Source organism: Pelobates fuscus, chromosome 8 (assembly GCF_036172605.1).
Source record: "Pelobates fuscus isolate aPelFus1 chromosome 8, aPelFus1.pri, whole genome shotgun sequence".
Lineage (NCBI taxonomy): Eukaryota > Metazoa > Chordata > Amphibia > Anura > Pelobatidae > Pelobates > Pelobates fuscus.
The window spans coordinates 21,837,523-21,853,773 of NC_086324.1; positions in this window are offsets into that span (position 1 = coordinate 21,837,523).

A 16,251-nucleotide genomic window follows, 5' to 3' on the forward strand; every position below is an offset into this window, starting at 1 on the left:
TACTGACAGACAACTCGCTTCACACTAGGAACCAGACGCTACGTACCACAGCTACGAAGTTCGAACTACAATGCATGACAGCACTATCCCCGACAAAAGCGCTTTCCAATTGCTACTACAATCTCGCAAATCCCAAGACAGATGACACCTGGAAATTTATGAGGGATTGGCAAGAAGACCTCCAAGAACAAATCACACCACAAGAATGGAAGAAAATCTACACAGCTCATGAAGGGCTGACCACCTGCGCAGCACATTTTGAAACGTCGCGTAAAATACTATACAGGTGGTACATGGTGCCCTCTCGATTGCATTCCATGTACCCAGCAACGACTGACATATGCTGGCGCTGTAACTCACATAGAGGCACAATGATGCATATTTGGTGGTCCTGCAACCCAGTTAACGAACTTTGGAAATTAGCAGAACGCTTGATTCATGAAATTACAGACTGCTCCTTACCGCACGAACCAAAGATAATACTTTTACGGTCAATACCAAATAACATCCCCAAACCAGAAAAAAAAATGATATACATCATTCTGAGCACAGTGTCCACCTTAATAGCGAGAAACTGGAAGACCCCTGCTCTCCCCTCAACCCAAGAAATTACTACCCTGATTTCGACAACTGTCGACTACGAACTCCTAATGTGGAACCAAATGAGGATAGGGAAACTGAGCCCGTCCATAGACGAGATGTGGCGTACCTACCTACTAAAACAGCCTACACAAATTCCCAAAGCCTTACGCGAAGAAAGGCTAACATAAGTCAAACTCCAGAGTTCACAGCCACGAGGATCCTATCCATCCTAGACACAACATACCTACACATCACGAGACTATACGAGACCCCTGTCAAGTTGTCAGCCCCCCAGATGACCCCTGCCCGGTCGGACTGTACCAGGAGCCACTTCAGCTGCCCCCCCTTCCTTATTCTTTATCAACCTATTTTCCCACCCTCTCCTATGCCCCTCCCCCTATCCATTAAGCCTTAGCGACAAAACCTGAAGAGTATCATGACAACACGCTCTAAACATCTGCACAATCTCATAAACCAGAACGTTACAACGGAACTACCTTACGCAGGCACCTACGATTGCTCAGACCACATAAGCAGAGGAAATCCACAAACCCCATTGGGCATGGGACAGTAGACCAAACTAAAACCCTAATCTGACAGACCCTTTAGACAGCACCAAAGACAGAAGGTCAAAAGCGACTTAACACATCACAGGGGCAACTGGCGGACACTTGATCACCAATCTCCCACAGTTCCTATACCACACATCAATGGTTAACCTGACATACGAGCCTACCACGCACGACCCGAGCTGTCTATACTAATAGCAAGTTCTGACATGTGATGTAATAATATTCCCATAGTACGAAATGTATACTATGTAATTTGGAAAGTGTGTCATACTGTATAAGATCGTTTTGACTCCCCGCCCCTCTTCTCTTCTGTATCCCTATATTTTCAGAAAATAATAAAAACTAAGTTATAAAAAAAAAAAAAAAGAATAGTCGGCAAAGTTAAGTGAAGAGATCATCGCCCTTCACAAACAGGAAAGATAGCGAAGGCACTGGATGTTATTTGAGACACCGCATAGTTCAAAAATTCAAAGTTGAAGAAACAGTGGTTACACTATGTGGACGGGGCAGAAAAAGAAAGCTATCAGTGGCTGCAACCAGATTTCTGAAAATTCTGATTGCAGCCACTCGAGTAACTGCAAAAGACCTGCAACAAGACTTGGTGGCAACAGGCACTGAGGTTTTAGTGAGTACAGTAAGATCTAAACACTGAAGGTTTCCTTTCCAGAACTCCAAAATATACACCACTACTGACCCAAAAGCACAAGAAAAGTCGGCTCCAATAAGCTCAAAATCATATAAATATGCAACAGACGTTTGGGGATTCAGTTCTGTGGAGCGATGAAACAAAAATTTTACTTTTTGTCCCAATGGATCAGTGGTTTGTCTGAAGGAAGAAGAATGAAACATATGCTGAAAAGAACACTCGGCCTACAGTGGTGGTGGATCAATGATGCCCTGGGGATGCTTTGCATCCCGTGGCACTGGAAACCTGCAGCATGTGGAAGGCAATATGGATTAATTAAAGTATCAGGATATCCTAGGAGAAAACATCATGCTATCTGTTGGTAAGCTGAAGTTTAGGGATCATTGGACCTTCCAACAAGACAATAATCTCAAGCATAACTCAAATTCCAACAAAGCTTGGTTGCACAAGTAGTCTACAGTCTACAGTGGACATCAAGTTACCTGACTTAAATCCCATCGAAAATCTCTGGTGGGATTTGAAAAAGGCTGTTGCAGCACACAAACTTTATAATATTATAAACTGGAGTCCATTGCTCATAAGAAAGATTCCTCAGGCATGCTGTCAGACTTGGGTGTCGAACTATGCTTCTCATTTGCAGCAGTCGTAACAGCAAAAAGGTCTTCTATTAAGAACTAAAGATGCTTGTCATGAAGGGGTTGAATGATTTATTTATTTTCATTCAAAATTGGTGATTTATTTATGCACCTTGTCACATGTCACAGTTTGACTGAGGAAAGATTTAATATTGTAGTATTAGTAGTTATTAGTTAGGGGGGCAGGTAAATGTTGGAATAGACATGGTTTGAGTTAGATAGCAAACCAAAGATAGAGTAAGGTAAACAATTTATTAATCAAAACCATTAAAAGCCAAATACAAGATTCAATCCAGCAAAGAATACAATATGTTTAAAGCAAGTGACAATCCCTTGATTAAGGGTGCAGTAGTAACAGAAATATGGGGGGGGGGGGGGCTTTCACTCGATTTAAAGGAATTTTACTCTGTTCTTTTGCTGGATTGTACTATTTGTATCTCTTTTTTGTATTAAATATTTTTTATTGGTTTTATCACAAAATACATAAATCTCAAATAAGTGCAAATTTCTTCACAATAATTTCACTTTGACACAATGTTACATAAAACATACAAAACAATCGACCTATCAGTTAACAATATATTATTATACTATTATAACACAGTACAGGTATTACCCTATAACTGTCAATTACCTCAACATATTGTCCTCATCCCAGCTCTTACGCAATTTCCCCTAAATTTAAATATTTATAGAGAATAGAAAAATATAAAAAAAATCATAAAAAAGTAAATAAATAAATGAATAACTAAAATAAATAAATATAACTTTAAGCCTAGGAATGAGACAAATCCCAAGAGGTATCTTCGGGTGCCTATACTTAAACTACCACACATACCGCATTCGTTGTTACAAGGATCTAAAGGGATGGTAGGCTGATGAAGAGGAATGACTATAGTACGTTTTATCCAGGGGTCAAACAATAATCGTCCCATAGTGCCCATCTATATTCCGAGTCTATAGATGCCCCTAAGTGCCCATCTTCTCTTTCTAATGTTCTATTTCTCTGCATCACCCTCTCTACTTCTGACCACTTTGGGAGCTCTCCTCCCTTCCAATTTACAGCAATTAACCATTTCAAAATCGATAGTCTCGGAAGGAAAAGGGATTTTAGTTCATTCATACAATGGCTATGTAAAAGATGGAATAAAGCCAGTTCTGGCGTTAAGTTAATATTTTCACCTGCAATTCGAGATATCCCAATATTTACCTCCTGCCAGTATATTTGAATGTAGGGGCAGGGCCACCACATGTGCAATGCTGAGCCTACTTGAATACAGCCCCGCCAGCATAATTTAAATGTATCATCTTTCTTTATTTTCCAAAGTTTTAACGGAGTTACATACCATCTATTTAAGATTTTAAAGTATGTTTCCCTATATGAAACGTGTTTAATTAATTTATCGGTTAAGGTGAAGGCTCCCACCCATACTTCTATAAGCCAGGATTGACTTAATTCTTCTTCCCAAATTCTTATACTTAGAGATTTAGTATCCAGCTCCCTATCTCTCAAAATATTAAAACATTTTGACAGCAAATGCTTCTTATTTGTTGAGCTTATTATTTTTTCACAGGCTGTCAATTGCCTAAACTGCTTTAAATGATAACTTGAGGATGAAATCTTAGACTTCAACTGGTTGTATTCCATCCATAAACTAGAAGGGAGCTTAAAGTTAGATTGTAGACACTCAAATGAAAAAAAATGATTATTAACATATAAATCCTTTAAGTGTCTACAACCCAACTTCCACAGCCTCTCAAGCAAGGGAGACTGAATGTGTTCCCACAACCAAATAATAGGAGTAATAGGGCTTGGTAATGGAATCAGAGAATATTTACAGTTCAATTTCAGCCAACATTTAGCAATATACCAAGTTGTCAAATCTTTACTGTGCATTAGGACACCGGATACATCCTCTCGATCGATTATTGAGTTCAGATGTGCTTGTTTAAAAAAAAAAAAGCTTCTATCGACATCCAATTACTGTTCTTTTCCTCTTCCTCCCATCTCAGGATGTATGCCAGTAGGGCGGCTTCCTGATATCTCTTAATGTCTGGGTATGCTAACCCTCCATTCGAGAATGTTTTAACTAAAATCGGTATCTTAATTTGCATTCTTTTATTCTGATGGATAAATAGATCAATCGCCCTCTGCAGCATACTAAGCAAATAAATGGGACACTGCCAGGGTATACAGCGCATGATATAGATGATCTTAGGTAGTGTTGTCATCTTAATCGCTGCTATTCTACCCGACCAGGAGATATTAAGGTTTTTCCATGTAGCCAAAATTTATGTTATATTAGAATAAACTAATTGATAATTAACTGTCAGTGTTTTTTTCATTTCAACAAAGAGTTTTATCCCTAAATGAGTAATTGAATATTGCCAGTTAAATGGATATAATTGAATTAATGCATTTTTCACAATTCGCCCCATATTAAAGGACAATGCTTCAGATTTCTTTACTTTTAACTTAGAATTGGAAACTACACTGTACTCTGTTATAATATCTTGAAGAGCTTTTAAAGATTTTTCAGGATTTCCTAGTGTTATTATTACATAATAATAACTCTTTGTATCTCTTATACGGTGTTTATTTAATCTTTGGTGTGCAGTCTCTGTATTGGTTGTTTGTTGTTATTACATACTTGTAGCTGAGTTACAGGGGGTGTAATTGACATGTGGGTCTCCAATATATATTTATCATGGTAATTAACTTGGACTGGATGGATAGCAAAAGTAATCAGTGACTGCAAGTGGGGTGCTCCAGCAATAGACCTTCATAGTCAATTACAAAAACTACATTGTTTATCATATAGATAAAGCAATGCTAAATTAGCATTATGATTATAGCTAGAACTCAGTTGATTTTGAGACTGGAGAAGTCATTATAAATTGCATTTTCAGTTGAATTTGAGTTAACCTCTTGAACATTTTTTGTGCTATCAAATGTTATATATATATATATATTGTTTGTTTGTTTTGTTTATTACACACAGCTGAAAGTCTAGAAAATTTGACAATAAACCTGATTTTCAATGGGGACAGAATAATTTTGATTAGAACTGTATATATGAAACCAGAATGGCTGCACTCACCTGAACATGCATACATATTTCTGGGGCCAATTCATACAAGATCCAGCGCCTGCACTCAGCCACTACATAGCAATTTAATTCAAAGCTAACAGGAAGTAATAGCTATTTTTCAATTATTGAATAAGGTAAATCATAGATGAATTGATGTATTTGGGGTATGATTAAAATAACTTAGATTTAGATTTTTTTTTATATTTTGGTTTATTTATTCATTAACAGTGGTAAATTAGTTATTTTATATTTATATATTTACTTACATTTAATGGTGGTGAGAGATTTATCTTTACCAGTATTTATTTTGCCAGTGTCATTTATTTAGTTAGTTATTTTGTTGGTGGTAAGGTAAATGGAAATTTGTTTTCCATTGTTAAAATTACCTTTAAGTGAAGCAGCAATGTTTTATTTATTTTTTACAAATTTTTTATGAGAATTTGATTAGTGGGGACCAACTGCAGGGCTTCTACTAACCACACATGCTATTCTAAAGAAATGTATGATTTAGGAATTCCACTGTTTATGTTTATATTTAGATATATAATTTATGCTTGTTCATACATAAGACTTTATCTATATCTATATAAGGTTTAATCAGGGCACAAGGTTTTGTCATCAGGCAAATGTCCCATATTCCCTCTAGCGGCTCTTAGTGCTAAATGTTCTGAGCATGTCTTCCTAAGGGCTGTATGATAACTTGGCACTCAGACAAGACACTGTGTATACTTCGAGGTCTCTTTTCGCTATGATGTATTTAGCTACCTCAGGCAATAGATAGTTATCTTCTCTCCTTAGCCTACAGGGTTAATTTACTTGGAGACTATCTTCACCATATACTAAAAACCATTTGCAGAATGATTACCAGCACTTACTCTTTATTTTTGTTATTTTAGTTTAGAAACTGTAGTTGAATTGCTTAAATTTTACCAGCAGTGAAAATGAATATACATCAGTAGATATGTCACATATCATCATTTTAGATACACATATAAAACAGATATATAAATACTTCCACTCTATTTCATATATTTTTTAATTTAAGTATTTTGCAATTGCGTTATTGCATTGTAGTAAAGAAAATTGATTTAATGTTTAGTTCTTTACAAAAATTCTTTATGACCGGAGTCATAATTTATAATGGGTGTGTTTAAAAAACACTACAATGTGAAAAAACTCTGTTTATGTTTAGTGGATATACCCATAATGAAAGTATACATGCATTAGTTGCTGCATGTTTTTCAATGGTGGTATATCTCAAGAGAGCTCGCAAAATCTGAAGATATGCTGTCTTCAGCATTTGCAAGCCTTTTCCTTTTTCACCAGCATAGATTTTCAGTCTCTGCTGGAGAAGAATCCTCTAAAAGCCTCTGATTTTGAGCTGTGAGCATGCACAATACGGGCATTCAGGACTTTCAGCCCAAGTTCTCCAGGATAAAAGATACGTAGTCCAGGGATTTAAAGTCTGCTGACTAGAAAACCACAGACAAGACTGAAGCAGGCTTCATGGGTGTGAACCTGTGCGTGCTGAGAAGGAAGGTATTTCTAAAAATTAGTTATGAAATTATGTTCCTTATATGTTTCCTTGCATTCCCTCTTTTTTAATGTGATTATATGAAGGTCAGATCGCTTAAAATGCTATTGTATGGTGCACGTTTCCTTTCACTTTTATGAGATCCGCACTTTGATCAAACTAAATACAATTGTATATACGATAAAGGAAGGAGGAGCAACATGAAGTTATAACCCTCAGTGAGAGAACCAATCAGAATAATAAGGAGGAGGGACTTCTTGGACTCTGCGGCTTTATAAAGGAGAAGGCGGAGACAAAACCACAATCGGATGAAGCCCATGGGATCGGACGAAATGCTTGACACAGTAGGAGGGCCTTTCTCTACACTATGTGAATGGAACTACAAGGTTTTTCTCAAGCAGCAGTTTTAAGCTGGGACTCGTATATAAAGCGCTACTTGTGGCTCTCATCCATATTCAATTCATAACAGCTTGATATAAGCATTTGATTTCAGCTTTCTTTGTTTGAAATTCAATGGTGTAACATTATTGAGGCGACCCTGATTTCTCCATTTATTTGTTGTTCCTGTTCCTACATAAAGACATATATCAAGACCCGTGTAGAGTGTTTCCCCTCTCCCAGAAAGCTGTTTTCACCCAGAGCTGTAAAAAAAGGCTCTGGTGATGTGAGTGCACTACTGAGGATGGATATAAAGGTTAATTTATGTTACACAGTATGCACTATGGATTTGTGTATATTTTTCTGTTTTAGAACATTTATTTATTTATAAAATATTTTACCAGGAAAGATACATTGAGATTTCTCTCATTTTCAAGTATGTCCTGGGTCCACAAAACATTGCATTGTTACAATTAGGATACAATAAAATACAAAAACAATATTAATACACAATAAATACAAAATTTAACATAGAACAGGTAGGAAATATATAATCAACCATGACAGGTGCATTCTGTTTTGAGGTATGTAGAGAGGGATCTCTTAAAGGACTTTAAGCTTAGGGAAGATTTTTGTGCGGGAGGTGGTTCCACAATTGCGGTGCTCTGTAGGAGAAGGAGGATTGGGCTGCTTTCTTTTTGTATTGAGGTAGACTAAGTAAAGTTTTGGTACTGGATCGGAGGTTATAGGAAGTGGGAACAGCTGGGGAAAGCATTGTGTTCAGGTAGGGTGGGAGTTTCCCAGAAAAGCTCTTAAACACAAGGCTGGAAAGATGAAGGGTGCGTCTGGATTCCAGCGACAGCCAGTTTAGTTCTTTTAGCATGTCACAATGGTGCGTCCTGTAATTACATTGTAGCACAAATTGGCAGAACAAGTTATACAATGTGTTCAGTTTATTAATGTGGGATTGCGATGCAGATGCATATACTACATCCTCATAATCAATGATTGGCATCAGCATTTGCTGTACAATCATTTCTTTTACTGTAGGGCTTAGGCAGGATTTGTTTCTGTACAGGGCACCTAGTTTTGGATAAAGTTTAGATGCAAGCTTTTCTATGTGTAGGCCAAAAGGTAGATTGGGGTCTAACATCATACCCAAGTATTTGAAAGACTGGACTGCGGTCAGTGTGACATTTGAATTTGTTTTAATGGATAGGTGGGAATTGTGTAATTTGTGTAATTTAGGTACTGTTCCAAAGATCATTGTGACAGTTTTGTCAGTGTTCAGGAAGAGTTTGTTTTTTGCGATCCACTTTTCTACCTCTGTAAACTGGTCTTGGAGCACAGCCTCAAGCTGCGGTAGATCGGAATTGCTCGCATAGATTACCGTGTCATCTGCCTACATGTGTACATTTGAGGATTTGCAGACATAAGGCAGATCATTTATAAATAATGTAAATAGTAGGGGGCAGAGAATGGAAACTTGGGGAACACCACACGTGACTGGGAGACGGAAGGGAGTCGAAGTCAGAAATGGACACATATTGCGAGCGATCTAATACATACGATCGAAACCAGTTTAGCGAATGATCACCAATACCTGAGTTTTTGAGTTTGTGCAGTAGAATGTCAAGGTCTACTGTATCAAAGGTCTTTGCAAAATCAAGGAAAATAGCTCCAGTTAGGTCTCCTTGTTCCATGCCAGTTTGGATGTCATGTGAATAAAGAAAATACTCCTAAGTATTAGAAATAATTTCAGATTTTTTAAGGAAAACATATTTTTATGTACAAATGACACTTTAAAAAAATATATATTGTTTCACTTTAAAGTTGTTTCACTCATATAAGGTTTCTAGCACAACACATAATTTGGTTTAGGCCTTTTAAGTCATGCACACAGTGTGAAGTGTTTTAAGATGATATTTTATTGCACTTAACATCACTGTTTAAACACCTTGAACACATACACTGATTGTTATTGCTATTCTATCTATCTCTCTATGAATCTGTCGGTCAGGTGGTCAGTTGGTCTGTCTGTATGTCTCTCTATTTACATATGAAAATGTATAGCAGCTAATAGTACAGGATTGCTGATGGGAATGCTAGCTCTCAGGATTCTCATTCTTACAAAAAATAAATTGTGAATGGTGAGAGGAATAGGCAGATTATGGGGAGAAGGGCACAAAGGCGGGTATGCACAGATTGTTATAAAGTGTGGCTGAAAAAAGTAAAGAAAGGGGAAATATGCACTGAAAGACACAAATAAATTAATATGTGCAGAGGTACACAGGTTACAGACAAGGACAGAAATAGACAAGGGGAATTACTGGCAGTGGGACAGAAAGGAAGAATATGAGCAGTTGTGGATATAAGCAGAGGGATACAAAGGGGAATATGGGGATATAGCAAGAGGGACCACAGGAGAAAATATAGAAATATGGGCAGATGGTCACAAGAGAAATATGGGCAGTGGAGCATTTACAAACTGACCCTCCCCACAAATATTATCCTACATACACAAACACACAATGACACACAACACAAGTATGTCCATGCCATCATGGTTCAGTGTGTTAATTATATTGCTGTGAAAGTCTGTTTTGCATTCTTATACAATTAATATTATTACATGAGAAAACATAGTTCAGCTTCTGGCAACTTAACTCCAACTTAAAAATTAAAAATGCGGAATAAAGGTTCAAATATAAGTTATTACTATAGCTGAGTTCCAAAAGAGACGAATTGTAAGAAGAAGAAATTCATCACTAAGATGTTGAAATATATTTTGCTCTGTGTATTTGGTACATGCCATGTTAGTAATATTTATGTGTACAATGCTAACACATTCTCCAACATTTTGTAATAGAGAAATGGATCAACACAGCTATAATACAATTAAATTATATTTGTATTTATCATTGCCAAATAATTTACTAAAACCACACATTAGTTGTTTTGCTTTCATTTTTAAATTGCTGGTTTCAATAGATTGTGGTATAATATTCTCATTATTTTTACTCATATTTGTTCAAATTGGATTTTAGCTAAGGCATATGGATTAAACACTAGTGAGGCATTTGTAAAATGGTACATTATTTTTTAATGCTCATAAAGATGTATTTAATTCAATAAATAACAAACATATTTTAATTGGAAGTCCCCAAATCATTACAATTCTCTATCATCCTGCGGTTATTATCTTGTGTAATTGTATTTTTTTACATTTACAAAAAATCACAAATCTATGTTCACACAACCTTATCCATTACATACCTCATCCTTAAAAAAGAATTGTAAGAAGCTTGATAATGAATGGAAGCTTTTTATAACTTTGAAATGTTAGTCTTGGCCAGAGTTGATATTTATCACATACTTTCTTATTCACAATATGGTGTCTTAGAATTTATCTTTCTTGAGTAGAAAGGTCACTAAACAAACTGTTATTCTCATTTTTTATTTTATATTTGAATACATCACTCTCAGTAACGTAATATGACTGGCAAACAAAAAAGAAGCATTTGTTTGTTGGCACACATTAGAAGGTCAGTTCTATTGATGGAAATTAATTTTAATCAGATAAGTTGATGTTGTGCTTTATAGCCTGCCTTTTCTTTGGAAATCCTGGAAATAGCTATACAGTAAACATGCCAGAAGTCAACTTAGTTGTCTTGTTAATTGTATCTTTCTATAACAGTTTTTTTTTATCTCTTAATTTTAAAGAGTAATGTATGCTATTTCAGACAGCTAAGGGGATGCTGACGTGACAAACATGACAGAGCGTTGTTTTGTAGTAAAGGTGGATTGTATTAATACATTGTTCAATCCAAATGACTATGAGAAATATATGTGTTTTAATTATTGGAATACATTCCCAGTATCAATAGATGTGCTCACATAGGACTCAGTTTTATATTTTGGATAAGGTTTTCAAATTATTTAACATTTCAGAATAAACTTTTCAACTCCTTGCTGCCCACTGTGTGATATGAGCCAATGCACAAATGGTATGTTTTCTCTATATTTTTGTGTTACACACTGATAAGGCATAACATTAAAACAACTGACATATCTGGTTCTCACTTCACATTAATGGTGCCACAATGAGCTCCACCTCGCAGACTTGCTGCCTCTTTGACTCCGACCTCTCCCTCTCCCCTCATGCCCAGGTGAGCTTCAAATCCTGCAGTTTCCTTCTCAAAAAAGGTGCTGGTCCATGCCGCTGTCCTCACTCACCTTGACTACTGAAATCTGCTTCTCAGTAGTCTTGTGTAATCCCGACTTGCCCTGTTACAGTCTATAATGAATGTGACAGCAAGGCTCATCTTCCTGTCTGCCTGCACCTCGCACACCTCACACCTCTGTCAGTCCTTGCATTGGCTTCCTGTAAGATAAAGGACTAATTTTTTAATTTTAGTTCTTGCTTAGTCTGCACAATACTTCTCCAACCTATCTATCCTTCCTTATACACAATTATGTCCTGTCTACGGCCCTACGCTCTGCCAAAGACCTACTTCTATCCTCTGTTTGTACTCCCACCTCTGATGCTCGCCTTCAAGACTTTTCTAGGGCTGCACCGTTCCTGTGGTACTCCCTTCCCTTCTTCGCTAGACATTCACCCAGTCTCCACTCCTTCAAAAAATCATTTAAACTCACTTCTTTAAGAAATGTATTAATTAGACTGTTAATAGCTTCCAACTCTCCTGCAACTGTCAATAAAAAACACACTAAGTCTTCAGCAAATACTATTCTACTAGTGATGTCGCGAACATAAAATTTTCGGTTCGCGAACGGCGAACGCGAACTTCCGCAAATGTTCGCGAACAGGCGAACCGGGCGAACCGCCATAGACTTCAATGGGCAGGTGAATTTTAAAACCCACAGGGACTCTTTCTGGCCACAATAGTGATGGAAAAGTTGTTTCAAGGGGACTAACACATGGACTGTGGCATGCCGGAGGGGGATCCATGGCAAAACTCCCATGGAAAATTACATAGTTGATGCAGAGTCTGGTTTTAATCCATAAAGGGCATAAATCACCTAACATTCCTAAATTGTTTGGAATAACGTGCTTTAAAACATCAGGTATGATGTTGTATCGATCAGGTAGTGAAAGGGTTATGCCCGCTTCACAGTGACAGACCAAACCCCCTGTTTAACGCACCGCAATCCATTTGCACAACCGCAAACTCCCCATTTGCACATGGTTGGATACCAAGCTAGCCATGTCCCGTTCCTTGTCCTCACTGATGTCATTGAAGGTCTCTCTTCCTCCACCCAGGAAGCGGGAGATGGAAAAAGATGCTTGGTCGGTCCTCCTACTTCAAATTTGGGGCACTGCACGTGTAATCTAATGTGCCACCAGATAGGAGTGGTGTGTTCAGTAGTACTATTCCTATCAGTTTAATCCCTGTTACGTCCCCTATCAGGGGACGTGTATATAAGGCATCGATTTTAGGAAGCGGGAGATGGAAAAAGATGCTTGGTCGGTCCTCCTACTTCAAATTTGGGGCACTGCGCGTGCAATCTAATGTGCCACCAGATAGGAGTGGCGTGTTAAGTAGTCCCCCTCATCAGGCCTTTTTTAGTTGAATGTATTGCCCACTGTCAGTCCCTTCGGGATCCATCCCTCATTCATCTTAATAAAGGTGAGGTAATCTAGACTTTTTTGACCTAGGCGACTTCTCTTCTCAGTGACAATACCTCCTGCTGCACTGAAGGTCCTTTCTGACAGGACACTTGAAGCGGGGCAGGCAAGAAGTTCTATCGCAAATTGGTATAACTCAGGCCACAGGTCAAGCCTGCACACCCAGTAGTGAAGGGGTTCATCGCTCCTCAGAGTGTCGATATCTGCAGTTAAGGCAAGGTAGTCTGCTACCTGTCGGTCGAGTCGTTCTCTGAGGGTGGACCCCAAAGGGCTGTGGCGATGCGTAGGACTTAAAAAGCTCTGCATGTCCTCCATCAACAACACATCTGTAAAGCATCCTGTCCTTGCCGGCGTGGTCATGGGAGGAGGAGGATGACTTTCACCTCTTCCCCTGTTAGATTCCCTTTGTGCTGTGACATCACCCTTATACGCTGTGTAAAGCATACTTTTTAATTGATTTTGGAACTGCTGCATCCTTTCCGACTTGCCGTAATTCGGTAACATTTCAGGCACTTTCTGCTTATACCGGGGGTCTAGTAGCGTGGACACCCAGTACAGGTCGTTCTCCTTCAGCCTTTTTATACTAGGGTCCCTCAACAGGCACGACAGCATGAAAGACCCCATTTGCACAAGGTTGGATGCCGAGCTACTCATGTCCTGTTCCTCGTCCTCAGTGATCTCTCTGAAGGTATGTTCTTCCCCCCAGTCACGTACAACACCACGGGTACCAGATAGGTTACAACGAGCACCTTGGGATGCCTGTTGTGGTTGGTCTTCCTCCTCCTCCTCAATGCCACATTCCTCCTCTGACTCCTCTTCCTCACAATCCTCTTCCAGCATTGCCGCAGGTCCAGCAAGCGATGCTGATAAGGCTGTTTCTGGTGGTGATGGTGACCACAACTCTTCCTCTTCACGCTCATCTACGGCCTGATCCAGCACTCTTCGCAGGGCATGCTCCAGGAAGAAAACAAATGGTATGATGTCGCTGATGGTGCCTTCGTTGCAACTGACTAGGTTTGTCACCTCCTCAAAAGGACGCATGAGCCTACAGGCATTGCGCATGAGTGTCCAGTAATGTGGCAAAACAATTCCCAGCTCCGCAGAGGCTGTCCTAGCACCCCGGTCATACAAATACTCGTTAACTGCTTTTTCTTGTTGGAGCAGACGGTGGAACATTAGGAGTGTTGAATTCCAACGTGTCGGGCTGTCGCAAATCAAGCGCCTCACTGGCATGTTGTTTCGCCGCTGGTATCGGAAAAGTGCGCCATGGCCATGTAGGAACGCCTGAAATGGCCACACACCTTCCTGGCCTGCTTAAGGATGTCCTGTAAGCCTTGGTACTTATGCACAAAGCATTGTACGATCAGATTACACACATGTGCCATGCACCGCACATGTGTCAACTTGCCCAAATGCAATGCCACCAACAAATTTCTTCCGTTGTCACAAACCACTTTGCCGATCTCCAGTTGGTGCGGAGTCAGCCACTGATCCACCTGTGCGTTGAGGGCGGACAGGAGTGCTGGTCCGTTGTGACTCTCTGCTTTCAGGCAAGTCAACCCCAAGACGGCGTGACACTGCCGTATCCGGGATGTGGAACAGTACCTGGGGAGCTGGGGGGTTGCCATTGATGTGGAGCAAGACGCAGCAGCAGAAGAGGACTCAGCCAAGGAGGTTATGGAAGAGAATGGAGTAGGAGGAGTAGAGGAGGTGGCAGCACTTGTATCTGACAACTCAGCAAAGGAAGCAGCAGTGGGTACAACATCATCATCATCACACCGTAAGTGTGTAATGCTGCCTGACTGAGACATATCCCTGTTATCTACATCCTCTGGCAATAATGGTTGCAATAATGGTTGCACATCACTCATTTCTTCCAAATGATGTGTAAATAACTCCTCTGACATACCAAGTGAAGCGGCTGTGGTGCTAGTGTTGGTGGTGGCGGCAGGCTGGCGAGTGGTATTTTGAGAGGTGCCCGAAGCTAAGCTGGAGGAGGATGGTGCGTCGAGGTTCCGAGCGTAAGCTGTAGAAGATTGGGTGTCCTGTATTAGCCAGTCAACTATGTCCTCAGAACTTTTCAAGTTCAGGGTACGTGGCCTCTGAACACTGGGCATTATTCTAGGGCCAAAGGGAATCACAGCACCACGACCACGACGGCCCCTGCGGGGTGGCCTGCCTCTGCATGTCATTTTTTTTCGATTAGTGGTACTATGCGTGCAAGCTACTGTGACAACAGATATGATTGGCACTGGTGTGACACTGTGCGCTGGCAGGCCCTGAAACGCACACTCGTGAAGGAAACTGACAGCTATTATATTACAGTCCAAAAAGTTTTTTTTTTTTTAAATGCAAGCTATTGGGACACCAGATATGAGTGAGTGGTGGCACTGGGCATGCCCTGAAACGCACACTCGTGAAGGAAACTGACTGCTATTATATTACAGTCCAACAAGTTTTTTTTTTGTTAAATGCGAGTTATTGTGACACCAGATATGAGTGGTGACACTGGGCAATTGGGCACAGTATATGCTGTGAGCCTGACACACACGCTGGCAGACAACTAACTGCTATTCAATCTATTACAGTCAAAAATGTTTTTATTTTTTTTAAATGTACACTACTGTTACACCAGATATGAGTTGCACTGGTATGACACTGTGCCCTGGCAGGCCCTGAAACGCACACTCGTGAAGGAAACTGACTGCTATTATATTACAGTCAAAAAAGTTTAGTTTTTTTTAAATGCAAACTATTGGGACACCAGTGAGTGAGTGGTGGCACTGGGCAAGTGGGCACAGTATACACTGTGAGCCTTACACACACGCTGGCAGACAACTAACTGCTATTCAATCTATTACAGTCAAAATTGTATTTTTTTTTTTAAATGTACACTACTGTTACACCATATATGAGTTGCACTGGTGTGACACTGTGCCCTGGCAGGCCCTGAAACACACACTTGTGAAGGAAACTGACTGCTATTATATTACAGTCCAATAAGTAGTTTTTTGTTAAATGCAGGCTATTGTGACACCAGTGAGTGAGTGGTGGCACTGGGCAGGCCCTGAAACGCACACTAGTGAAGGAAACTGACTGCTATTATATTACAGTCAAAAAGGTTTTTTTTTTTTTTTAAATGCAAGCTATTGTGACACCAGTGAG